The sequence below is a fragment of the Callospermophilus lateralis genome, unplaced genomic scaffold (genome assembly GCF_048772815.1).
Source record: "Callospermophilus lateralis isolate mCalLat2 unplaced genomic scaffold, mCalLat2.hap1 Scaffold_296, whole genome shotgun sequence".
NCBI lineage: Eukaryota > Metazoa > Chordata > Mammalia > Rodentia > Sciuridae > Callospermophilus > Callospermophilus lateralis.
In genome coordinates this window covers 540,459-567,876 of record NW_027513614.1, presented here as the reverse complement: position 1 = coordinate 567,876, position 27,418 = coordinate 540,459, and the positions used below count along the sequence as shown (strand labels likewise).

Below are 27,418 nucleotides of genomic sequence, written 5' to 3'. Positions count from 1 at the left end.
GGGAGAGAGAGGGAGGGAGGAAGGGAGATGAAGGGGGTAGGGGTGGTGTCATCCAAATAACATTTAATATTTTCTTTAAAAGCACCTCAGGGGAGGGAGGATTCCACCAAAGCAATCCCTAAAGTAATAATTTAAAACAAAAAAGATCTTCAGACACAACTATCCACACCGCAGAGCTCATGGGAGAGGGGAGGCCCGGCCTTCGACTGGGGACACAGTCTCTATGGAGTGCTGCCCAGGTCCCTTCATGGACTGTCCTGCTGGTCATCAGGATATTGGCCAAGGATTTGGCATTATGAACAGCTTTCTGGTCTCCTCCATGGGTTCTTGCTTGATGCTGTCCTTCCCATTGATCTTGGCCAGCAGATTGGTTGGATTCAGCAGCTGCACAAAGAACCTGCAGTGGACAGTTGGGCCAAGAGTCCAGTAAGGCCCAGAGGGAGTCCCCCCCAGGTCCACGGGTGGCAGGAATCTGCCAGCTGGGCCCCCTCCAGGCTCTAGATGGTTGTTTTGGAGCCAGCAAAGGATAGAGCTTCCATGAATGGGAACATCACAGTCATAGCCCCATCAGGGAGGCCACCAGTGTGACATAAGTTCTGGTCCTCACATCTTCACCCTAGTCTAGAAATTTTTCAAGCCGGGAACAGTGGCTTCCCAAGATCTCTGGAGGCTGAGGCAGGAGGATGGCAAGTTGGAGGCCAGCCTCTGAAACTTAGTGAGTCCTGAGCAACTCAACAAGATCCTATCTCTAAATAAAATGCAAAAGAGGCCTGGGGATAGGGCTCAGTGGTAGGGTGCCTGCCTAGCACTTGCGAGGCCCTGAATTTGTACCTCAGCCCAATGTCACAATAAAACAACAGAATCAAGGCCCCATCCCTGTGGGTCTCCAGCAAAGAGAAGTTAAAATTCAGTGAAGCCACCACCCAGCCAAGGAGGCTTCAGCTGTAGGCTCAGCCGGAAACCAGGGACATGTGGGGGTGAGGAAATGGGTCAGAGGGCCTTGTGGACCCTTCATTGTCTGGAGAGCCCACTGTCCTCGTGCATCTGGACAGGAGGCAGGGGCCAGGGGCCAGGGGAGGGGCTGGGCTGACGAGGCCTCCAGGGAGCCAAGGTTCTGGTTCTGTCCATCTCTTGTCCCAGAGGATGGTGACAGAGTTAGTGACCTCCTGCAGAGGTAGTGCCAGCTGCAGGAAAAGGGGGGACCTCTCTCATCAATCGAACTTTCACAAGCCACCTGAGACACTCAGCAGTCTGAGCCACTGTGTCCTGGGACTTGTCACACCTGGAAGCTCAGAGACACCGTGAGCCCTGGGCAGCCTCGACCTGGGCCAAGGAGGCCACCGCCTCACCTCAGAGTGGTCTTGGTGCTGATCTACCCCAGGTGGTTGAGCGCCTCCTCACTGATGTGAATCCCCTCCATCTGGGCTCAGATCTTAATGATCCTTCAGAGGAGAAAAATCATAATCCACAGTCACCAGGCCCCAGGCACAGTGAAGCACGCTTGTAATCTCAGCTCAGGAGGCTGAGGCAGGAGGATCGCAAGGTGGAGGCCAGCCTCAGCAACTTAGGGAGGTACTGAGCAACTCAGTGAGACCCTGTCTCTGAATCAAATGCAGAACAGGGCTGGTGACTGGCTCTGAGTCAAAGGCCCTGGTTCAGTCCCTGGTTGTTTTCAGGTCCCTGTTTTTTATTCTCTCCCTCAAACTTAACCAAAGGGGATTAAAGGTGAGGATAGGCAAGACCCAGGGGAACGGAGGCTCTGGGACACTGGACAATGTCCCCATAACCAACCCACCCTGCAGATGAGGGGACAGAGCTTCTGGGTAACAGGAGCATCCGCGGGGTGGTGAGGGGCCGGAAGTGAAAGCCGGAGGAGATGGCGGCAGGGGCGCAACTGCTTCATCTCCTGTGGGGGAGCAGAGCATGGTGCAGAGAATCATCCCGTGGTCCAACAGGTACAGGGGGATCCTGTGGGGAGAGGGAATGTCCTCGGTGCCCCTGTGAAGGCCAAGAGGAGTCCCGTCACCTACGTTTGTCTGAGACAAGACACTGGACACCGGTAATTGGGAGGGGGTCACTGTCAGGCACAGAGAGCTTGGCAGTGACCCAAGGAAAGCAGAGTCAGGGACAGGTGTAAACCTCAGGTGGCCCCAGAGAACCCTTATTTTGTTGATTTTGTTTGGGGATAGGAGGCTCCACCACGGAGCCCCAGATCTAGCCCTTTTTAATTTTTGTTTAGAGATAGGATCTCACTGGGTTGCTTAGGGCCTTGCTGAGGCTGGCCTCCAACTTGTGATCCTCCTGTCTCAGCCTCCTCAGCCTCCTCAGCCTCTGGAATTACAGGTATGTGCCACTGCTCCTGGCTGGACAATGATATCTTAAATATGAGGCAAAAAACACAAAAGAAAAAGCAGATAAACTGCAATTCTTTGTTTTTTGTATATGTATGTGATGCTGGATGTGGAATCCAGGGCCTTGGGCACACTGGGCAAGCACTCTACCACTGAGCCCCATACACCTCCAGCACAGTCAACTGGAGCTTTAAATCAAAATTCAAAACTCGTTTATGTCAAATACCCTGTTCAAACATTGAAAAGACTACTCAAAGAATAAAAAATACTCATGAATCACACACGTGGAAAAGGTCTAGTATCCACAATATATAAAAAGTTTTTACAATTCAATAATAAAAAGATAACATAATAAAAAGGGCCAAGGATACAAGCAGATATTTCTACAAAGATATACAAATAGCCAGTAAAACACAAAAGATGCAGTCTCACTGGCCCGTGGCAAATGCAAATCATGTGAGTGGCCATGACACACCTACCAGGACATCTACGGTGGACAGTAACAGATGTCAAGTGGCACGTGGAAAACCAAGACCCTCAGACATTCCTGGTAGAAGTGTGGCAATAAAGCCATCCTACTGGCATTTCCTTGGAAGGTCAGAGGTACCATGTGACACAGCAGTTCCACTTCTCCACACAGATCCAAAAAAAAGATACTGCAGTCCCAACACATCTGCGGCAGCGTCACTCCCACAGACAAACCCCCGGAGTGGGCTTGGACTGATGAGTGCACAGATCCATGAGCTGGTGTAGGCCCCACACAGTGGGCGCTCCTCAGCCACGGGGAATTCAAGGGCCTGGAGGACAGAGGTGAAGCCTGTCAGTCACACCCCACACAAAGCCACAGAAGGCTAAGGGACAGAAAGCAGCCTCCTGCTGCCTGAGGTCGGGGTGATAGATGGGACGCAGCAGCAGAGGGGCTGTGGACGGCTGACGGGGACAGGGGTAGCAGCATTCTAAAACGGTCTGTGTTGGCAGTTTTGTGATTTTGTGAACACACTAAGTGCTACTGGAGTTTTCCAGGGTGTAGGAGCTGCATCTCCAGAGGGCTGTTCAAAGCCCCACCTGGGACCGGGCCACAGGCTCCCACTAGGACCAGGCCACATGACTGCCTACGGCCTGACGCCTATGGCCTGGAGCTGGCCTGACACAGGAGTCCCTGAGCTCCCTTCTTAGCCCCACACAGAAGAAAACAAAGAGGCCAAGGCTGTCATCCAGACTCACCACCTAAGAGTTTTTAAAAAGACTGGATGCTGCAGAGGCCCACTCCTGTCATCTCAGCAGCTTGGGAGGCTGGGGAAGGAGGATCATAGCTGGAGGCCAGCCTCAGCAAAAGCAAGGTGCTAAATAAACAGCTCAGCAAGACTCTGTCTCTAAATGCATTGGGTGGAGGTTGGGCCTTGAAGCTAGGTGCTGCCTGGGTGGACACTTGCTGGCTTTGGCCTGGGTAGGTTCCCGATTCAGGACAGCCCCACAGGCTCTCAGCATGTCAAAACATCCCAGTGCCCCTGAGGGCCCACATGGGAAGCCAGGAGAAAAAGCCCTCAGCCAACACTGTCCCTTCTCCCCCTGTCCCTCATGAACCCCGGCGTCAGATGTGGGTCTGTGGGACAGGGAGCTGGAAGGTCCCCTTAGGAGCACCCTGTGGGTAGCAGGTCAGGAGTCACTCACAGTGTGCCCATGTCCCAGATACTCCTCAGCCATAGACCCAACCTCATCTTGCCCAGATCCCCGGCTCCTGGCTCAGTCCAGCCTTGGTCACAGCCCAGCCAACCTCTGGGCTGCACGCTCCCTGGACACCAGGTCACAGCCCCTGCTCCTGGGCTCGAGGGGCAGTAGCCACATCCCTCAGTGCTGCTCGACCACGTCCCCGGAACTAGGCACCAGAGTCCTGTTCTAGAGACCACGGGGCTCCATTCCCACAGGCAGGTTCTCAGGTCAGAGCCACCTTCCTGTGGAGCATTCTCTGGGGCTCAGGGTGGACACAGCAGCACCCTCTGAAGACACCTGCTGGCCAGGCCAGGGACCCTTGGGGGCTGTGAGCAGGGCTCCCCAGCAGGGGGTGCCATGTATCCATGGGGAGCCCTCGGCCAGCCAGGTGTGACAAAATTAGGAGACCCAGCAAGGGGACTCAGTAAGGGGGACCCAGTGAGGGGACCCAGTGAGGGGACCCAGTGAGGGGACCCAGCTAGGGGACTTTTATAGCATCAAGTGGTGGCTGCAGAGCCTCCAGCCCTAATGCCACCCAGGGTGCCCTGAGCTCCCCCAGCAGCTGGCCAGGCTGACACCAGCTGCCCCCAAGGATGCGGGAGGCACTTTCACCCTGATCTTGTTCAGTCACGTCAGGGGACTTGAGGGGACCACACAATGCTACCCATGAGCCTGGGTCATTTGCTCGGATCCCAAGGGCAAGGGAGCAGTCAGTGGCAGGGACCCGTGGGTGGCCTGGTTCTGTGGTCCCGTAGCTCCTGAGATGGGACTTCTCCATTGAGAGCAACTGAATTTCCCACTGTCTGTCACTCAGCAGCCAGTCTGGGCAAATGGGGGGTCACTTCTGGCTCTAGCCGTCCTGAGACACTTGGACCACAGGGTTCTTTTCTAATTCCTACCCCAGCATGCATTCTCAGGGACTCATCCCCATGGCCCTCGGCTGCTGGGGTGGAAGAGGCCCTCCTGCCACCTGTGCTGAGCAGGCCCAGGCCCAGCTCCTGTTGAACCAGGAAGACAGAAAACCCCGAGGGCGCCACCTGCCCACTTTAGCCGCTGGGCCTGAGGGAAGGCGGGAAGGCCTCCAGCCCAGGGGCCCAGGGAGGAATGTCCCACAGCTGTGGCACAGATAGCAGAGCCACTGTGCTAAATATGTGTCCACGCTATTCTTCACCAGGCCCCCTGTTCCTATGGCTGGAGCAGCTATACTCAAAAGCAGGCTGAGGCCAGGCAGGGGCCAGAGGCCCCATTGTGTCTCCAGGAAGGTCTTATTGTCCTCACTGGTTTTGTTCCTGGAGAGACCTGCATTCTCCTCAGTGTTTACAGCAGCAAAACTCACAGTAGCCAAGCTACAGAACCAGCCTAGGTGCCCCACAGCAGATGGATGAATAAAGAAACTGTGGTCTCTATACACAGTGGAATATTATTCAGCCATAAAGAAGAATGAAATTATGGCATTTGAAGGTCAATGGATGGAGCTGGAGAGGATCGTGCTGAGTAAGTAAGCCAATTTCAAAAACCAAATGCTGAGTGTCCTCTCTGACATGCAGATGCTGACTCACAATAGTGGAGAAGAGAATTTCACTGGATGAGATAAAGGGAAGGGATGGGAGGAACTGGAAGAGACATGGGAATGAATGGACAACACTTTCCCATGTTCACATAGGAAAGACAACTGCTGGCCAGGCCAGGGACCCTGGCAACAACCAAGGACACCCCATAGCAGGGTCAGCCACAGGAATGAAAATCACATCCAGTGTAAGTGACATGGCAGGATGCATGCTGCTGTCACAGGGAGCTAAGAAGAACAAATTCACAGACAAACCTGTGTTTTCACCTATGACAAGGGACAAGGTGTGATGTCATTCAGTGTTCTCATTAAAGATGAAGTGAGCTCTGCTGGCTTCTGGAAGCCAAGGTGAGGGATCTGACACTCAGGTCACCAAAGTGGGCCCACAGCCTTAGGCATTTGCTCCCCACAGGAATGTCCAGCCTCAGAGGCCAGCAGAGACCCTGCCCATCAGGGACAGGGCAGCTGTGGCCTTCAGTCCCCCTGCTATCTCCTCCCAGGGGCAACATTCACTCCCTTTGTCCCATCCTGACTTGTGACGTCATGGGTGGGGAGAGACCCGGGGAGCAGGGACAGCCAGCAGCACCTGCCTGATTGGAAGATTCCAGAGCTCAGTGCAGGGAGGTGAAGCCCTAAATGTCCAGCATGCCTCATCCACGAACAGCACGCTGCGGACCAGCTCGAACATGCCCTGGTCAATGTACTTGTTCACCACCTTGTTGATCTCACCTCAGACAGGGTCCCAGCCAGTGGGGGAAATGTCACCTGCTCTCTTCTCCACACCTCAGTTCCCTCCAGACCCAACCCTTCAGCCTGGTTCTCCTACTGACTCTCTGATCCCAGGATGGGTACTGGACTCATTCCAGGTGTGGTGTCATCATTTGAAAAAAAGAATCATGCCAGGTGTGGTGACACATGCATATAACCCCAGCAGCCTGGGAGGTTAAGGCAAGAGAATCGCAAATTGGAGGCCAGCCTCAGCAACTTAGTAAGGCCCTGAGCAACTCAGTTGAAACCCCTCTCTCTGAATAAAATACAGAATAAGTCTGGGGACGGGGCTCAGGGGTCAAGATCCCCTGAGTTGAATCCCTGGACCCTCATCTAAAAAAGGAAAAAAGGCATCATCACCCACAAATGACACAAAAAGCCTTCTGTGGAGCTGTGTGGGGTGCAGTGTCCAGCAGCTGCCACATCTAGCCCCAAGCCTGATGCCAAGACACCCCACTTGGGAGCCCCAGGGAGATGCGTTTTCATATGCAGATTCTCCTCTGCTGCACTCAGTCAAGGAGCCCTTTTGGGGGCCCTGCATGACAATGGTCAGGTTCATTAACTTTCCATCAAGTGCAATTAGAATCCTCTCCCCAGGAAACCTGAGCAAAGAGGGTCAGAGCCAGCTCAGCCTCAGCCCCTAGAACCATGAGCCCATGCAGAATCATAGACCTGCCTCAGGTGTGAGCCCTCATCTTCCAAACCAGCACCCCCTGTCATCAGGATGGAGCTGTTCCTAAAGAACCGGGATCTGAGGCCTGTCCTCACCCAGACCCGGGGAGTCAAAACCGAGTTCAGAGACAGATCTGCTCTTGGCCACTCATGGAGGAGCTTAGGCTGCTGCGAGGCCTCAAGGCAACAGTGGATTCATTTTGAACTTAGGTTTTCAGGGATTAAATGGTAATGGGCACAAGAAGGAAATAAAATTGGGAAAGAGCTGGGCATGATGGCACATGCCTGTCATCCCAGCAGCTGGGGAAGCTGAGGCAGAAGGATCAGAAGTTGGAGGCCAGCCTCAGCAACCTAGCAAGGGCCTAAGCAACTCAGCCAGGCTCTGTCTCTAAATAAAAAATATAAGTGCTGGAATGGAGCTTAGTGGTCGAGGGCCCCGAGTTCAATCACTGGCATCAAAAAAATAAATAAATAAGTCCATAAAAGAGCAAGGGAGACCCACTGCCTGGTGTCAAAGTCGGCACCTTTTTGGGACCTCAAAGGAAGCAGATGCTGACCTCAGCGGCGCCAGATCACACAGTGTGGCCACAGCTTCTAAAGAGAGTGAAGACTCAGAGCAGTGCAGTGGGGGGGGGGGTGCTCAGAGCTGGGAACACGTCAGAAGCAGGGCCTCAACTCAACTCTGGGCTCAGGCTTCGCCACGCATCCTCCCTGTGATCTCTGTCTTCTGTGGCTTCATCAACTGCCCCATCATGGTCAGGACATCTTCTCCTGCTGTAGGAGACAGGACTTTCTATGGCAGCTACCAAAGCCCATCCTCTTGCCTCCTGCAGGTTTCTGATGCCACTCAACTTAGAAGCCTGAGGTGGACAGGCCAAGCACAGCTCTCCTGGGAAGGATGAGGGGCTCCTGAACTCAGAGGGATCCCCTCAAGGTTTCCCCTGACCTGTAAGAATCAAGCAGAATCGTGCGTGGTGGCATGTGTCTTTAAAAATTCTGGTAATTTGGGAGACTGAGACAGAAGAACCGCAAGTTGGAGGCCAGCCTCAGAAACTTAGAGAGGTCCTGAGCAACTTACCAAGACCCTGTCTCTAAATAAAATATAAAAAGGGCTGCAGATGGGGCTCCATGGGGAAGCACCCCTGGGGATTAAGCTTCAGTACAAAAAAAAAAAAGAAAGAATGAAAACTCTGGCCAGGTAGGAAGAAACTCCAATCCCAAGAGCCTCTGGCCTCTTCTGGGCAGAGTTCTAAGTGACAAAAAGCAAAACCAGATTCCCAGCAGAAAGCACGTTCCTCGTGGGGTGGAGGAGGCTCCCTTCAGGATGAAGAGCAAACATGACACTCTGTCCAGCAGGACCCAGAGCAGAGCCAGCTGGGTCCTGGAGGACTCAGGGCTCAGGTTCTGTGGAGGCCAGAGCCTCTGTGAGGCTGTCTAAGGCCCTGTGAGGGCTCCCACCAGGTACCCCCAGCCCGGGGTGGAGAGCAGCCCCCACCAGGCTGGCAGGCAGCCTGGGGCAGATAATGCCTAGCGATCAGCTGTGACGGCATGTGTACATTGTGACAAATAGGCCGAAGCTCATGTCATGCTCGTTGATGAGCTTTCCAGAGGGCCTCCAGGAGGACAGCATGGCCCTGGCCACTGGTTCCCTGGGCCTTGGGCATGTGCTGGACTAGCAGGGCCTGTCCTTGGTGCCTGGCATTGGCTATGTCCTGGTCATACACCATTCTGTCCTAGATGACCTCCTTCTTTTTGTGCATGTCGCCCTTGGGCAGGGCATTTCCTCCTCAGCCTCCAGGGTGAACTTTGTGGCCTAGGAGTCGCACCTGCCCTGCCTCTGCCAGCAGACCATGGGGCACCGGGACCACACAGAGCTCAGTGACAAAAAGGTCACTGCTGCCCACCGAGGGTCCCCAACAGCGCACTCCTCCTGTGCCCCACAGCCTGGTTCCAAGCTGGATTTCTAGACCTTCCCCAGGCAACACCTGAGACTGTCTGGAAGATTCTCTCCCCTTTCTTTTTACTCCTGATAAAGGAGCATCCAGGGGACTCACTGGAGCTGGGGCCTGGGCTCTTCGAGGTGGTGATTTATGGGTGACATGAGGCTTGAGGCTCATCCATTAACCAGGGAGGAGCAGCCACCCTGGAACGCCACAGGAGATAGAGGAGGAACCACTTGGTGCAGTCCACCGGCTCAAGATTCTGGGAGGAAAACCAGGGAGATAAGGGAAGATTGAAGATGCCACCTGGTGCAGCGGGAAGGGACAAAGGCTGTCTGATCCCTGTCCCCCACAGGGTTTGGGTCTTAAACACTTTGCCTGCTGAAGTCACAAGAAGAGGAAAACAGAGAAAATTCAAGGTGACTTAGGTAAAGGGACAGCTGCTGACTTTTCCCCACCCACCCCCCCTGAGAAAAGTGACGCCCTTGTCACCCAGGTCTCCCTCTGGCAGACCCTTAGGTGTGGCGTTGTCCCCAGGGAGCATACCTTCACAGCCCTGCTGTTGGCCTCCATGTAGATGACGTTCCTGGCCTCCACTCAATTCTTCTGAAGACTTTCAAAAATGCTGGGGTTTAGCTAAAACCAAACCAAACCAGACAAAGGGGGACACAGACCACTGTGATGCATGTTCCAGTTCCTTCTGACCCTGAGGGAAGGCACCATTTTGTAAGAGACCAGAGAGGCCAGGCACAGCAGTGCACACCTGTCATCCCAGGGATTTGGGGGGCTGAGGCAGGAGGATCGTCAAGATGGAAGCCAGCCTCAGCAACTTATCAAGGGGAGACTCTCTTTCAAAACTATACAAAGCAAAATAAAAAGGGCAGGCTTCTGGCTCCCTGCTTAAGCACTACGGGTTCAGTTCACAGGACTAAACATGAGAGAGAGACAGACAGACAGACACCTGAGGTAGCTAGCGACCCTAGGAGTGGGTGGGTATGAGGGTATTTGGCAGGGCACAAGAGCCTGGACTGAGGGCTTAGCACACCAGGAGGTGAACCTGAGGGTGACTCTGTTTGCCCGCAGGAGAAAAGAGAACGTCACCATTACTCTTCCTTGCCTTGCCTTCAGGGGTTGCAAAGTGATAGGAGCATTCTCACAGGGATCTCACTGCCCTTAGAGGGGACATGTGTCAATGGCCATGCCCCACGGCACCCTCCAGGATCACCAGTACAGCTCCAGTCCTTGAGTAGGGACACCAGAGCTTCCTGCTTAGCCACCTGAGGCTGAATTTGACATGGCCCATGTGATTCCAGCTCTCTGGGCCTCAGTCTCCTTCTCTATGTGACAGCACCCAGAAGCACCCTCAGAGGAGTCCTGCTCAGAAGGGGAAACATAACTTAGAATCACCCCAAACTGTCTGGGTCAAGAGGCTGAAGGAGGAGGATCACCAAGGTAGAGGCCAGTCTAGACCACACAGCTAGGCCCTGGGGCTGGGGCACAGCTCAGTGGCAGAGCACTAGTTCACTATGGCAAGGGCCCTGTGTTTGAGCCCCAAGACCACAAAAAAAGCAAATCCTAGCATCCTCTGGCTCCCGGGGCTGTGCACACACATCTCGGGTGATGGTGCTCTACAGGGCCTGGCTCTTCACCAGGGCAAGTACAGCAGCCTCTGCAGGTCCCGACTGGCAGACAGGTCCTGAGGCTGAGCTTCCAGAGCAGCTGCTACAGATCACCACCCTGTGGAAACACACCTGAACTCTGTCCCATACAAAGTCCAAAGTCAAAGGGGGGCTGCGGGGTATAAGACACAGACTAACACCTAGTGCAGGGTTGCCTCAGCAGGAGGGGGCCCCAAAAAGGCCAATCCAGAAACAAAGTCAGTGTGTGGTGGCCAAAGGGCAGGGGGAGGTACAGCATGTGGCCATTCATGGGAATGAGGTCCCTTGGAAGTTCATGACAATTTTCTAGAATTGAGATGGGGAGTATAAACTGTCATGCATCAAAATCCTGTGGGCCACACACACTTAAAATGGGTGGATAATGTTCACAACTTCACCCCAAAAGAGCTGCCAGGATCTCACCAGGGATCAGCCTCTCTGGCCTCCTTGGGGCACTTTGCAAACAGGATCAGGAATTGGGAGTCCCCAGGCCAAGATTTGTAAGCCTCCTTCAAACTCAGACACTTCACAACTCCACACAACGCACCTGAGGTCCTTCTGTCCCAATATCTCATCCATGTGGGAAAAATGCCCAGAAAGACTTGGGTTTTGTGGAGGGAACTGGAGGTACCAGGGCCTGGACTCAGGGGCCCTTGACCACGAAGCCCCATGCCCAACCCTGTTTGGCATTTTATTTAGAATCAGGGTCTCACTGAGTTTCTTAGGACCTCACTTTGGCTGAGTCTGGCTATGAACTCATCATCTTCCTGCCTCAGCCTCCCAAGCTGCTGGGAGCAGAGGTGGGCACCACCTTTGTTTTGGAAGACAATTTTTCCCTTCTCCATTAGGCTCTTTTCTTCGAGAAGCTGGACAAAGCAGACCGATGGATGGCTCAAATTTCCACTGTATTCCTGTGTCCTTTCTCCTATGTGGAAGAGGACAATTTTTCTCTTTTCATCTCAGGCACTTTTATACGGTTGATTTTCCAGATGAACTGGCTCAAGGTGTCATTCCTGAGAAGGGGCCACCTTCTCAGAACCTTATTAATCTAGGGTGGACAGGATGTGGTGAGGGATTAAAGAGAGAGAGAGAGGTTTGCAGAGCCAAGCTCTTGAGATAAAGGCCCCATTAGGAAACAGAAAAATAGCCCTTGGAAGAAGTGACATTTTCATGATCTCTATAAAGCAGTGACCGAGAAATCACCTCAGAGAATCAAAGAACCATCAAATTATAAATGGGGAAAAGATGGAGAGATTCTATGTTAGATAGAGAGTGGTCTAGAAATAAGAAACTGAGTCCCAGGGAGCTCAGAGGATGCACAGGGGTCACGCAGCACCAGGGGTCTTGCAAACACACTGCCCCTCAGCCAGCACTGGATGCAGGATGACTGTGGAGCCTCTTTCTTATCCTGAGGCCTTGATATGGAAAAATAGAAAAAATGAGATTCACGGTGTCTTCACACTCGGCACACAGCTGTGAGGAGCCACAGGTAAAATACCTCCCCAAGCCGGCAGCAGGGGACCTGTCTGTGCAGCAGGGGACCTGGCTATCCAGGAGGGCACAGGTGTAGGGCTAGTGTGAGTCAATCATAACAACAGTGGATGAGTAAAAACATTATGAAAAAGAAAAAAAAGAAAACAAAATTATGTCCACTTTGACTTTTGGGGGAGGTGAGGGACAGTATTGGGAATTGAACCCACAGGTGACTTACACCTGAGCCCCGTCCCCAGCCCCACTTTTTTATTTTATTTAGAGACAGGCTTTCCCTGAGCTGCTCAGGGTCTTGACTAAGTTGATGAGGCTGGCCTTCACCTTGTGATCCTCTTGTCTCAGCCCCTGAGTGGCTGGGATGACAGGCGTTCTCCACTGTGCCTGGCTGGCCAATGGTCATCATGTGAGGGATGAGATGGCAGAAGCAATTTCTTGACTTAACCACACAACTCCCAGGAGCAATGAGAAAAGAAAGAGCTACCACATGAAGGGACCTATGTCCAAGCCCTCTACGAAGTGTCCCTTTATACAACATGGTGTTATCCTGAGTGTCCCATATGGCATCAACAGTGCAGAGGCCAAGGTAAGAGGAACGCAGAGGTCACACCACCTGCCCAGTGCAACAGTGCTGAGGATAGGGCTAAAGACGGACTCCTCTTGAGCTGCTTGGTGCCCTTGGCTGCCTTGAGCCCTATGATGACATGGCTGATGGTCTTGTCATTGCCGTCCATGGGGTCCTTGGTCTCACATGGCGTCAGCTCAGTCACCTCCCCCTCGTAGACTTCCTTGACCTCCTTTATCCACAGCCCTGGGAGGGACAGCCAATGGGGACAGTGAGAAGGACCATCCTTCTCTTCACATCCATCTCCTCCCCACCAACAACCTTCTTACCTCAAACTGCCATAGCACAAGAACTGACAAGTCACCTTACAGTACAACCCGGAGACACCATCATGGGTGGAAAGCAACACTACAGGGAGCAGTGGCCCATGCCTGTCATCCCAGCTTGGGAGGCTGAAGCAGGAGGGCAAGCTGGAGGCCACCCTTAGCAACTCAGTGAGGCCCTGATCAACTCAGTGAGGCCCTGTCTCCAAATAAATTCAAAAAAGGGCAAGGAGGTGCCTGTGTGCTTAGGTGCCCGGGGTTCAATCCCTAGTGCCCCTCCTCAAAAGAAAAAAAAAAGAAGAAAAATTGAGGGTCGCTATTCTCCTGACAAATGGGGAGACCACAGAGAACTGCTGGTAGGGGGGCATCGGGCTCCCTGTGAGCTGATATGGAAATGTCAAAAGGGAGAGACACATGGCCACAGGATCAGACACTCAGGCCACTTCCCACCCTTCACGCCATCCCTTGCCTTCTCTTCTCTAGACACCCAACCAGGACAAGGACACTCAAGACAGGAAGCTAAGGACCACTCTCCTCTGCCTGGGATCCACCTGAGAGCCTATAAATGGGGCTTTTGGAAAACACGCAAAAGAGAATCCACATTCTGTGTTTGATGAACCAAATTCCCAGCTCCTGAACCCCAAGACAAACTTCCCAAACAAAGCCCAGAGCAGCTGTGCACACCTTGAGTCCCAGGAGCTCCAGAGTCTGAGGCTGAAGGATCATGGGTTAGAGGCAAACCTCCACTGAGGCCCTGAGAAACTCAGGGAGACCCTGTCTCTAAAGAAAATGCAAAATAGGGCTGGGGATAGGGCTCAGGGGTCGAGGGCCCCTGGCTTCAATCCCTGGTAAAAAAAAAAAAAATTCTCAGACAACATGAAGGTATCAGAAAAGTCTGTCAAGCTTGGAAAATTCTGGGCTTTTAAGCCTACTTTGATTTTTTTTAATAGAACCTTTTCTATTCTGCAAAGAGAAAATTCCTCCAAATTGAATGCCAGTCCATATTTACTGTCAGGGAATTGTGATATGGAATTCCTTCAGGAGGGGAAAGAAGGCATCCCTGTCTCTCAGTCACTCATATTTGTCTAGAAGTTTCTCGATGGTGAAAAGTAAACAAGGGAAGGCCAAGTGGACCATGGGCCCAGCTGATGGCCAGGAGTGGGGCTGCCGGCGCTGTCTCTGGTCACAACAGTACAAAGAACATGGGTTTCATCTGCTGGCTCGGGTTCTAAGTCCCTAAGAGGGACCTTTATCATGTCAAGGGAGCAGCATGGAAGGGGACAGATGACCCTCTCTCCCTACCTCCGCAGCTTCGCAGGAATTCAAAGGTGCTGGGACAGAAGGCTCCTGTCTGAGGGGAGGCCACAGAAGTGCCCTTTCATTCTGTGGCCGATATAGAAATTTCTCCTCATAGCTGCCATCAAAAGCCCCTGCTGTGTCCCCACCCCCCCCCCACCCAAGGGGCAACTTCCATCAAATGTGCCTGGCAACCTCTACTTTTTCAAATTTTAAAGCATTTCATTTCCCGCTGAGCCGTTGAAACCCAAGCAACTGTGTGCAGGCCAGTTTTATCAGGTTTTTGTCTCATAAATTTTTTTTTTTATTTATTTTAAGTTTTAGATGGACAAAATTTCTTTATTTTTTTTATTTTCATGTGGTGCTGAGGATTGAACCCAGGGCCCCACACATGCTAGGTGGATACTCTACCCCTGAGGCCCTGCCCCAGCCCAGAAAAATGGTGTTTTTTTAAAATTTAAGTACTTATTTTAATATTCAGGTATTTGAAAGGTTGTAATATCTTACTGGTCACATTTTTTTTGGTTCTTTTTTGTACCAGGAATGGAACTCAGGGGCCCTAAACCACTGAGCCCCATCCCCAGCCCCTTTTACATTTTATTTAGAGACAAGGTCTCACTGAGTTGCTCAGGGTCTTCATAATTTGCTGAGGCTGGCCTCCCATTTTCTAACCTCCTGCCTCAGCCTCCTGAGCTGTTGGAATATGATGCATATGCTTAATTCATGAGTTAAATAACATCACTGGCACATGTTTAAATAAGGAAAAGTAAGCCAAGCACACATCTGTAGCCATAGTTATTCAGCATACTGAGGGAAAAGGATGGTTTGAACCCAGGAGTTGCAGGACTGCCTGGGAAACATAGTGAGACCCTGAAAAATAGGAAATGTAAAGAGAAAAGAAAATGAGAAATGAAGAAAAAATAATAGAGAGAAAAATTTAAAAAGTAAAACTCAGATGTAGTTGTACACACATATAATCCCAGCAGCTCAGTAGGCTGAGGCAGGAGGATCAAGAGTTGGAGGCCAGCCTCAGCAACTCAGTGAGATCCTGTCTCTAAATAGAACATAAAAGGGGCTGAGAATGGGGCTGTGGGGTGAAGTGCCCCTGGGTTCAATACCTGGTACCAAAAACTTTCTTAAAAAGCCTAAGTTCAATGTGAAACAAAGCTTAGATTCTGGTCACCTAGTTCTGAATTAGAACTCTCAGTTCAGCATTAGTGTCACACAGGGGTTGGGGGTGGCTCAGCGCCCATGTTCCCAAAAGAGAGAGAGAGAAGGAGAGAGAGAGAGAGAGAGAGAGAGAGAGAGAGAGAGAGAGAGAGAGAGAGACAATTGAGACAAGGTCCCTGCTGATGTTGGCCCTGATCACCTGGCTGAGGTGTCTGTCACACATCCCCACTGAAAGTGACTCTTTTATTCCTCCATTGAGCACTGGTATGTCAGGCAGAATGATTAAGGGCAAAGCATTCTTGTGAGAATTCTTTGGCATGGGAATTGGGGCTTTTCCCCACATTTGCCTATTCATTCAGTCATTTGTTTACACCAAAATGGCCTTAAGACTGTTTATTTAGACTCTTGGCTACAATCCACCATAACTTCATTTGTTATTCAATTGCCCAATTGTTCCAGCTTTGGCCAATTGGAGCATGTCCACGTGCCTCCTGTGTTCCAGGGAGCAAGGTTCCTAACTTTGTGCTTTTCTCTTTAAGCTCTGCCATTCACTGGGGAACACTGACACACTCTAGGACCACTAGTGTATCTCCTGCTGCAGTCCTTTATCCAAGAGGCCCCATTCCTTTGATGTGAGGAAGCCTGCAGGAAGCAAGAGCTGGCTATGGGATCCTCAGGCTCCTTGCTGTGCATTATCACTTCTAGGTCTATCACACTCTAACCCCAAGAGCACACCCATTCACCACATTTTCCAAATGCACCCCATCTGGTGAGAATGAGGCAGATCCGGCATTCATGCTGTCCTCTTCTTCAGTCCTACCACTGGGTCTTTCTAGACTTGGCTTACCTATTTGCACAGTAAGGAAGCTTCCTCAATATCCACTTTCCATTGTCCATTTCCAGTGTGCAGAACCACAGGGTCAGGGTGGAACACAGCCACCACAGGAACAACCACGGAGCAGTTGCATGTGGACTCATTTTGTTCTGTCAACTTTGCTAAGGTCCAGCGACATGGAGGTCAATATCTTTAGCTCCTGGCCCTAGATATTAGGCAGCCCTGTGGTTTAGGGAAAATCTACATAAAAGAAACCCATCTCACTTTGATAAACTTCAATATTTCTTAAATTTTGCAAACACAATTTTGGTTTTATTCATCTAGTATCAGTGAATATCACATGAACTGCAGCGTATAATTTATTCAGCTATTTGATTTTATACACCCCTTCCAATAAAGATAGAACCCATTTCCAACTAGTACCAAAACCATAAAATATTCAGAAGCATGAAAATATATTTTTTAATTGTGCAAGCTTTTTCACATATTAAACTCAGAACTTTAATTTGTCCTTGAACATGCTGGACTGCTAAAATTTGGAGGTTATGTCACCTTAAAATTCACTTGTATGGGCATGACTTTATTATATCCACTCTCTTTAAGGTAAGAAGATTAAAGAAGTAGATTTTGAATGGGTCAAGAACATAAAAAATTGGGCTGCACAGCGCCCTGTACTCAAAGCAAGACAGTGCAGAATGTGAAAATTGAAGCTCAGGGTAAGGCAAGCCGTGGGGCAAATCAAGAAAGTCATCAAGGACAAGAGAAGCCAGTCACTAGAAAGCAAGTGAATGCAGTAGATCAAATTCCAGAATCCTGGAAACCTAGGAACCTAAAATATTATGCAAGTTGATGGGGAAAGACAGACATACAAAAGAACCAATACGGGAAAATGGGATTGGAGTACAAATATGAGCCCTGGTAAAAAACACTTGCCACAAACGTCTGCTATAATAAATACCTTTACAAATAAAAAATCTTAAATCTTAAAAATCTTAAAAATCTTAAATCTTATAAATGCTCATTAAAAAAATAATTTAATTTTCTATTTAGTGTTTCTAAATCAGTACTTTTTTTGTGATTATTTTTCTATTCATTATATGTATCTAAAATATATACAGAAGAAACACTGTGCTTTACACTAAATACATCATGCATTTATTATTAATTTAATTCATAAAAAATATTTAAAATATATTAGTTGTTGATGGATCGTTATTTCATTCATTTATATGTAATGTTAAGAATTGAATGCAGTGCATCACACATGCTAGGCAAGTGGTCTATCACTGAGCCACAACCCCAGCCCCTGTAAAAGTAACTTTATTGTTTAAAAATATGAATCAACTTTCAATGTTGACCTTGAAAGTGAAATATATTTTCCTGGTAATATAGAGCTTATTTGGCTAATTTTTATTTTTTGTTTTGTAGTTTTTTAAACTGTAATTTTTACTTCCAATATGATAATGAAATCATTGGTTAAATATTGTGTTATGGCTTCTTTTTCTTTTATATTAGAGGATTGATTTTAGAAAATAGGATTCAAATTAAATAATACACAATAATCACATATTCATAGGATCAAAATTATGGCAACTCTATCAGGATTACAAGATGCTTTTAAAAAGCCAAACACAATTGGAATAGAAGTTTACTTAACACTTAACTGTAATTCTTGTGAGTGTCTTGGTAAAAGAAAGAAACTCATTCATTACGGAAGTGAAGAAGGACTTAGAGGTTGGAGTGTTTGTCCTCACTGGTGACAAGGCAGCTTCTCACTCTCTCTTCATTTATGGTAATGCATCAGGTTTCCTTGGAGATGCAGCCAGGATCACACTGCTCTGTGTGCTGACACCATCTGAGTTCACTTTGAAATGAAGAAACATAGGAGCTACAACCATATGAGGTGGAGCCTCCTGGGGTTCTTGATAGTTTTCTCTGTCATATACTAATGCATTAAGTATGAGTAATTTGAATTTATTGAGGAACCATAATAGGAAATGTATTGACTATTGTTCCAGAGCTGTAATAGTGTTTGAAAGCTACCGACTCCTTCAGTCCCCTTACTAAATGTCCAAAGTTTTTTTTTTCCAAAAAAATTTCAAAGTAATTCTTGATTCTCCTTTCCTTTAACCCAATCTCTATAATTATGACATTCTTTATTATTAATAAAGAGTTAAATTGGGCTAGGTTTGTGACTCAGAGGTAAAGTGCTCACCTAGCATGTGTGAGGCATTGAATTCAATCCTCAACACCACATAAAGTAAAATAAAGACATTGTGACCACCTGTAACTAAAAAATAAAAATATTTTTAAAAGAATTATATCTAATTAATTACAATTAAATTTACATCTAATTATTTAAGCATATTACATAAAAGTTTTTAAAAAATCATTTTATATTATATAAAAAGTGATGGGAAAAAGGTATAGTATGGTTACAGCCAATTTGTTATCCAGCAAAGGCAAGTATCTTCTTCATTCATAATTCTGCTCACATTCCTTTCAAAGAAAGTAATCTTCAATACCTAATTTCTGGTTGTGATTCAAACTCATGAATACTTGTGAAAAATTGGAATATTTGTAAATGCATAAAATAACTATTCAGAGATACAACCTCTATTTAGTGTTCTTCAAATAATTTTAAAAATATCTAGTCACATTTTTTAAGCCTCATCTTTTACTAAGTACTTATCTTCACCAAGAAGGCATAGCATTATGCTCTCTAAAAAATGAAGAGAAAGAGAAGTGGAAGGAGAGGCAAGAGTGTGGATTTCAAAAATTTTGAAATTACATTGAAAGAGAATATTGAAAAAGAGAAGAAATTATTGTTGAAATTTTCGATACCAATGCAAATAGAGTTTGCTAATAGGGAATATATGAATAAAAGTTGTTAAGTGAAAATGTAAAGAGGAAAAGAAAGACTTGCAAATAATGACAATCAGTTAGGGAGTTCACCAAATTACAGATACAAATACTTTTCTGATACATTGTTCAATTAAATTTTTGCTGGGTCTTTTCATGGCCTCTGTTAATATTTGAGAATCATGGTTGAAAATGCCAGCTTTTAGCTTAAGGATCCTAAATAAATAAAATAAGTACACTTTTACTTGATCTTCTATCAATTAAAGAAAACAATGGTCTTCATTATGGGAAAACAGCCACCTTTTCTTGTGTTTTAGTGCATGATTGTCCCTTTGTATTCATGGAAGGGTTGCTCCAAGCCCATCCCTCCCCCATACATAGAAAAATCTGCTGAATTTAAAGTTTCTATGTACAATAGTTTTATATGTTTATATGACTTACTGCACATACTCCTGTAGAATTTCAGTCAGTTTTACATTACTCATACCTTTCTGATACATTTTATTGGAATGTTATATTTTATTGAGATGATCAATATTGTTTAGGAACTAGTGTATAGAATAAAGGTATGTGCATGTATAGTAATGATTGTATTTATTTCCAGATATCTTCAAACCCATCATTGACTGAATCTACTCATAAGTAATCTGAAAGTATTCAGGACTGACTGTACTTTAAACAACATATAGGATTATTATGATATTAAATGTTATAACTTTCTCCATAAATACAGTATTTTAATAATCCCAAGTTACTATATCACATTTTATTATCCTAAATCATACAGTATTTGATTTATCTTATCAGATTACTATATAAAATGTTGTTAGTACATGGCCAACACTGCTAGATGCTTTGGATATGATTCCACATATTAAAGTTGATGCCAACATCTAACACCCACAGTTAAAGACTAAATAGTCTCTTAAAAATTTTATTAATTGTTAATGATACAAATGTACAAACAACTGACAAGTTATACTTTTAATAAGAATCTTAATGAAGAATGCTCAGTTTCAGTTACAGCATAGAATAAATGAAGTCAGAAAGATAAAAAAAAAACTTACTAGAAAAAATGCAAAGAAATTAAGACTTCATAGATAAGGAAGAACTTTTGGAAAATAGGGGCAGGAAAGACATTTCATTGAGAGGGAAAAGCAACCTTTAAGGCCTCTGGAGACGATGAATAAGGATAGGTGTTAGGATTAAAGTCAGTATACCTGCAATCAAGCACTAGAAAAAATGTGTGGAGTTGAGTAGGCTGGAGAATAGACTAGGCAAGAGCCCAGTGAGGACACCATGCTCGAGTCCTCAAACCAGGGTGATTATAGGATGAGACTGAGATGAGGAAAAATAGAATCACATAAATATTTCCACTTAAACAGATAGAACGAACCAGAAAGGAGGCCATGTACCCCAACTCAGCAGTAGGAAGCTGTTGCAAAGCTGAGAGAGAGGTGCTGATGGTTCTGAAAGAGATAAGGAAAATACTGGCTTCTGGAGTGATTTAGGAAGTGAAAGATTTTTTTTAAACTTGTCATTATTTAGATATAGTATGTGAGAGGGAAAGTAAAATAAAAGCTAACCCTTTAGCTTTCAATTGATTGTTTGGATTGTGGAATTCAATGACAGAGGGATTCGTAAATAATCATAATAATTTGGGAAAACAGAAATAATCCTCCAAATGTGACCATCTCTCTCTCTCTCTCTCTCTCTCTCTCTCTCTCTCTCTCTCTCTTTCTCTCTCTCTCTCTCTCTCTCTCTCTCTCTCTCTCTCTCTTTGTCCCCCACCTTTGTCTCTCTCATTTGTAATCAAGAATTAAATTTACAATGATACCACAGACACTATGGCAATTCACAGTAACCCTACATAAATTTAAAAAAATTCTATTTACTATACATGTCCCATTCTTGTTTTGTTTTTTACCTTAACACTTTTGAAATTGGAACACGTCTAACATCAGATAATCAACAGTATTATCTCAATATTTTTTCTGTTGTATTAATTGTTTCCTTTTTCCACTGCATTTTTCCCTGAAAAACTGACATCAAAGGATAAAAAATATCTTAAAAAATGAGTCAATTGTGAACCAAGAAAATCTTTTATTCATCAAATCATTCAAAAAAGAACTGATAGCAATAGAAATTTCCAACTATATTTCTAGATGCCATTTTGAAAAATAAATTTAATATTAATATCTATAGTATCTATCTGTGTGCAAGAACAGTTTTTGTGAGTCTGTACTTGTATGAAATGTGAGTTCCTGGGAGTGAATAAGGCTATGACTGTGTGTGTGCTTGTGTGGTCAGTGTGTATTACCCTTCCCTTGTCAGTGCTGCCATCACTCAGCCTGGTGCCACATTGCAGCTATGTTTGCATCTTGCAAGTTGTCAGCCCAAGATAAAGGGAATACAAAATAAAGAACACAGAATAGAGAAGTAGAAAAAAAGGCAGAGAGCAGAGTGAGGGGTAAAAGTGTGAACAGAAAGGGCCAGAGTATGCAGGGGAATCAGGGGCATAGAAAGTGGCTCTTCCCAGTCCTGAGTTCTTCCATTTGGGAAGGTGCTGCAGCCACTGCCCAGAGGCAGCTTATGACATGAGGCAACAGCTGATTGCTGTCAGAGCACTCTTGGGGCTGGGAGTGTGCACATAGGGGCAAGTTGGCACCATCTTGGATTCTGAGTTCTTCTTTGGTTTGCAAAAGTGGTAGCAGCACCTCTGTAAAAACAGGTAATGCACAGAGGTGCGGCTTCAGCAAGAAGGACACTGGCTACCTGAACATGATCAAGAGATGGTGGAGCACATGACCTCAGCATTTTTGACAAGGCACAGAGTACCTGTGTGAAGGCCACCTGAAGCTCACCTGCCAGGTAAGTACTGCACTAATTACCTGATGCTCAGTCAAGTGAGTGGCAGTAGTGGATGACCTGGTTCTAAAGCTCCTTGCTAAAGGAGGAAAATATTTTAAGTGCTATAGGAAATGTTTTTGCTAGAGAAGATGACAGAAGGAAATTTGGAGGGAACAAAAAAGGTTGTCCTGTCAATTTGGGGATGGGGTAGGGTTGAACCTGAGAAGGCAATCTACTGCTTACAAGATTAGAAAATCCTCATGCTAGCTCACATTGAAAGATAATGGAATGCCCACATTTTACCATTGTTTTCCTTTTCTATAGTTTATGTTAACTTAAAGTGCTTAATTCTAATCTAATTACTAATGTGAAAAAGCACAAGGTACAGCTAAGATATTGCATTAGGAAACTATAATATTTAACATGAAATTTTTTAAAAATTCTATTTATCTAAAACCTGATTTATTTCATATAATGGCTTAAAGGCTGATGATTGATGTTGGTGATGTGTTATACATGAATTTTCTTCTATAGTATTTTTTAAAATTTTGAAACATTCAAAGTTAACAAATTGGTCAGAAAATGAGTCTTTCAATCAAGATTTTTATATTGTAGTTGTATGTCAATATTAATAAGTTTGATATTGCACCTTTTAACCAACTTCAAATTCTTTCAGATAATACTTTGAGCACTTATTTACCTGCAGCAGATGGAAAAAAATATTCTATATGTTACTATTTTAGAAATGTATGCTAAGTAAAAATATACTGAAATGCATTGAGAAGTCTATCCAAGATTTTTGAGAATTTTACACTCTTGTCCAACTCATAAAGTGTAGCCTTAAAAACAAATTTTATGAGATATAACAAAACATTCTTTTAAAGTAGTAGTCACAATCCTTTTATTTTGATGGAGGAAAGAGTGAATGAAAGCTGGCACTTTTTAAAAAACAAGAAAATCTTTTGAGTAAAAAAAAAATTCAGACTTCTTGATGATGGAATAGTTGTGGCAATTTTAAGGAAAATCTATTTTATAGGTAGCATAAAACACTTTTAAGATTGTGTCTCTAGCACAATTTGTGATACAGGAGAAGTAGAGTATCTTAAAGACAAAAGACTTAGGATAATACAGACCTTACTGGGTAGATATAATCTTCTTTCAACTTCAGATTTGAGAGTGCTGAGCGGTCGGCCGGCGGCGTGCGTCCTCCATCGCCGTCGCCGCCGAGGCAGCCGCAGCCGAGCGCAACCCCGCTGTCGAGCCACCTTCCGGCGCCATGTCGCAGAGCGGAGCCCCTGGGATGCAGGAGGAAACCCTTCAGGGCTCCTGGGTGGAGCTGCACTTCAGCAGCGGGAATGGGAGCGGTGTTCCAGCCTCAGTATCTATTTATAATGGTGACATGAAAAAAATACTGCTGGACGCCCAGCACGAATCTGGACGGAGTAGTTCCAAGAGCTCTCACTGTGACAGCCCACCGCGCTCAGAGACGCCTCAAGAAAACACGAGAGCTTCAGAAACACATGTCCACAGTCTCGGCGAGAAGAACAGCTCTCAGTCCGAGGAAGATTATCTTGAGAGAAGGAAAGAGGTCGAAAGCATCTTAAAGAAAAACTCAGACTGGATATGGGATTGGTCAAGTCGGCCAGAAAACATCCCCCACAAGGAGTTCCTCTTCCGACACCCCAAGCGCACAGCCACGCGCAGCATGAGGAACACCAGTGTCATGAAGAAGGGGGGCATCTTCTCGGCAGAGTTCCTCAAGGTCTTTCTTCCGTCTCTGCTGCTGTCCCATCTCCTGGCCATTGGATTGGGGATCTACATTGGGAGGCGTCTGACAACCTCCACCAGCACCTTTTGAGGGAGATGTGGACCTGGCATTGTTGGCGTGCTGGGATTCCCTCCTGAGCTGACGGCTGGCGCTACGGTGATCCTTGGGTGGCCGCACCACTTGAGTTTATTTGTTCCATAAATGCTGCGCTCATAACTTAGTAAAATGAAACAGCAGACACTAAAATCATGCTGGCCTGTAATTATACGTATGGGATCAATTAATAAGCATGTCAGACTGATAGTTACTGTAAGATTTGGTAGTAAATTTCCTTTGGATATTAGGTATAAATAGTATAAATAATATACTAGTTATGTAGTAATTAAAAAATTAACTGTAACCTTAATTGTTAAAATAGTTTATATTTCAAAAGACTGAACTACATTAATAGGAAAAAAATACTACAGTAAGGGATTCGTCCAAAAGAAATATTGTGGCCTTATAATCCCTGTTTTCAACGGCATGTTAGATATAGTGGATGTGGGCTGTTTCCATCAGGAGCCATGGAACCCAGGTACAGCTGCAGGCTCCACTGTGCAGCCCGCACCCTGAGGGCCTTCTGCTGGGTACCGACCCCAGCCCCTGACTGTCCGCCATCGCCTGGACGGTTGAACTGCTGTTGAAGGCACCTACTTGGTCTTACTCTGCAGTTCTGGATTGCTGCAGCTCTGGATTGCTGGGTCTGATCTTACTGATTGTGTTCAGCTTTTGTGTGCTCTTACACAGCTTTACTGTGAGCAGACGTATCTATTTAAACTGGAGATAGGCAAAAATAAATCTTTGCCAAATTCTTCAGATTGCCATATTTACGTATGGTATCATAAAAGCTTGATTGAACTAGTTCACCACATGTCCTGCTTTATCTTTTCTACAGCATGATTTCTAAAAGGCTGCCTCTTTGATATGCTGTATATGCCTTGTATTTTGCCTTTTCCCTACTTCATTGAGGTGTGTTAAAATAAATTAAAATTTTAACTTAAAAAAAAAAAAAAAAACTTCAGATTTGAACACTTGCCATGTGGTATATCATAAATGTGGGTTACTTAAAGGATTTTCTTACTAGAAATCAAATTCTTGGTGACACACATTTGTGTTAGTCTTTTCAACAGTGGGTTGAAGTTCAGCCGTAGCCTGTGGGAGAATCTCCTGATCATTGTAAACTGCAACAGTAAAGACTTTGTTCTTGACAGGTGCAAACAATGAAAATTACCCTGTCATTTTTCCTAAATTAGTAAAGCTTAATGACCAATCATATCTAAGTTGTTTTCTGGTTCCTTTGGGCCAATTTTATGGGGTTAATGCATTGTCAGATTCTAAGAACTCACTTAAATAAACAAGATTAGGACTAGCAATCTTTTATTTTTTTCACAAGCAGTAATTCTGAAAATAATAGTATGTCTATCTGTTAGGTAAGAACTAGCCAGTGCAGTACCACTGTGAATTATAGCAAGAAAGATAATGTGAGATGTTTCGGTTTTATGTTTCTCATGCTAAAAGACAAAGGAGTGTTAGTGAACTAGACTTGGACTCCTTTAGCCCTGGCACTTGTATTCAGTGAACTTCTAGTATACAATTATTTGGTTTAATATCTAAACTATATTTTAATGTAAGTACCAATAGCATAGTATTTTCTAGAAATTGCTTTCAATTATTTCATCAATAAAGCTAAGTCCCAAAGATATCTTGGGAAAAAAAAATGTGCATACTTTATAAGTTCTTGTTTGTGGGTGATTCAAAAGATAGACATTATAAAACTGTGTTTTCTAATTTTTACATTTTATTCTCATAAGATTGTCTCTTTTTTAATTTATTGAATATATCAAGATTTGTTTACAATAACTTATCTAGTAAAATAATTGAATAAAATTGATAATTTCAAATTAGAAAGAATGTTTAGTTCCTCTCACAGTCACCACAAATGTTTACTTGTGAGTCTGCTTAATTTGTTTTTACTACATATGCACACTCTAATAAAATCGTGTCAAGAAAAAACATAACTAACACCTATGAAAAATTTTTTGGCAGTCTGTAACTTTTGTAGCATGTTCTTTGGGAATGTACCTTGTCTGCACTTCCACAAGGCTAATTTGTCATTTATTAATGGAAAAAAAAATCATAGAGATACAAGTGATGTTTGAAATCATTTGGAGAATTTACACCCTCTTGAATTAATAAAGGAATTACTTTGTGATACCGCTCAAAGATACCAATACATGTCCTGCTTGAACGTGGAAAGTGACAAAGATACACTACCTCACCAAGATAGCAGCTTTCATTCATGAACATCTCTTCTTTTGTTGAGCAAAATTAATTTTTCCTATTTTTTTAAATCTTCCGATACCAATGTGGCTATATAGAACTTTTTTGTCTCTATTACATTTGAGCTTGAAAATCTCATGTGCCTTAGTTTTCAAACCCTATACTTTCCAAGTTACCCTCATCTAAATAGTTTTTCCATATTAATCTTTTTAAATTTTTTTATTATCAGTTGTTGAAAACATTACAAAACTCTTGACATATCATATTTCATACATTTGATTAAAGCGATTATGAACTCCCATTTTTACCCCGTATACATACTGCAGATTCACATTGGTTATACATCCACTTTTTTACATACTGCCATACTAGTGTATGTTTTATTCTGCTGCCTTTCCTATCTTCTACTATCCCCCCTCCCCTCCAACCTTCTCTCTATACCCCCTCCACTGTAATTCATTTCTCTCTCTTGTTTTTTCCCCTTTTCCCTCACTTCCTCTTATATGTAATTTTGTATAACAATGAGGGTCTCCTTCCTTTACCATGCAATTTCCCTTCTCTCTCTCTTTCTCTCCCCCCTCTTGTTGCTGTTTAATGGTGATCTTCTTCTCATGCTCTTCCTCCCTGCTCTGTTCTTAGTTACTCTCCTTATATCAAAGATGATGTTTTGCATTTGTTTTTTAGGGATTGGCTAGCTTTACTTAGCATAATCTGCTCTAGTGCCATCCATTTCTCTGCAAATTCCATGATTTTGTCATTTTTTAGTGCAGAATAATACTCCATGTGTATAAATGCCACATTTTTTTATCCATTCATCTATTGAAGGGCATCTGGGTGGTTACACAGTCTAGCTATTGTGAATTGTGTTGCTATGAACATCATTGTAGCAGTATTCCTATAATACTCTCTTTTAAGGTCTTTAGGGAATAGTCCAAGAAGGGGAATAGCTGGGTCAAATGGTGGTTCCATTCCCAGCATTCCAAGGAATCTCCATACTGCCTTCCAAATTCCAATTTGCAGTCCCACCAGCAATGTACAAGTGTACCCTTTTCCCCACATCCTCGACAGCACTTGTTGTTGTTTGACTTCATAATGGGTGCCAAACTTACTGGAGTGAGATGGTATCTTAGGATGGTTTTGATTTGCATTTCTCTGACTGCTAGAGATGGTGAGCATTGTTTCATGTACTTGCTGATTGATTGTATGTCCTCCTCTGAGAAGTGTCTGTTCAGGTCCTTGGCCCCCTTATTGATTGGGGTATTTGTTATCTTATTGT

At 45.4% G+C, this 27,418-nt stretch overlaps 2 pseudogenes; one reads left to right on the top strand and one right to left on the bottom strand.

Annotated features, from left to right (window-relative positions):
• Nucleotides 1-267: 267 nt before the first annotated feature.
• On the bottom strand, nt 268-13,768 carry LOC143387923 (ruvB-like 1; annotated as a pseudogene).
• Nucleotides 13,769-23,300: 9,532 nt separating this feature from the next.
• LOC143387972 (BCL2/adenovirus E1B 19 kDa protein-interacting protein 3 pseudogene) lies at nt 23,301-24,069 on the top strand (annotated as a pseudogene).
• The last annotated feature ends 3,349 nt before the right edge of the window (nt 24,070-27,418 follow it).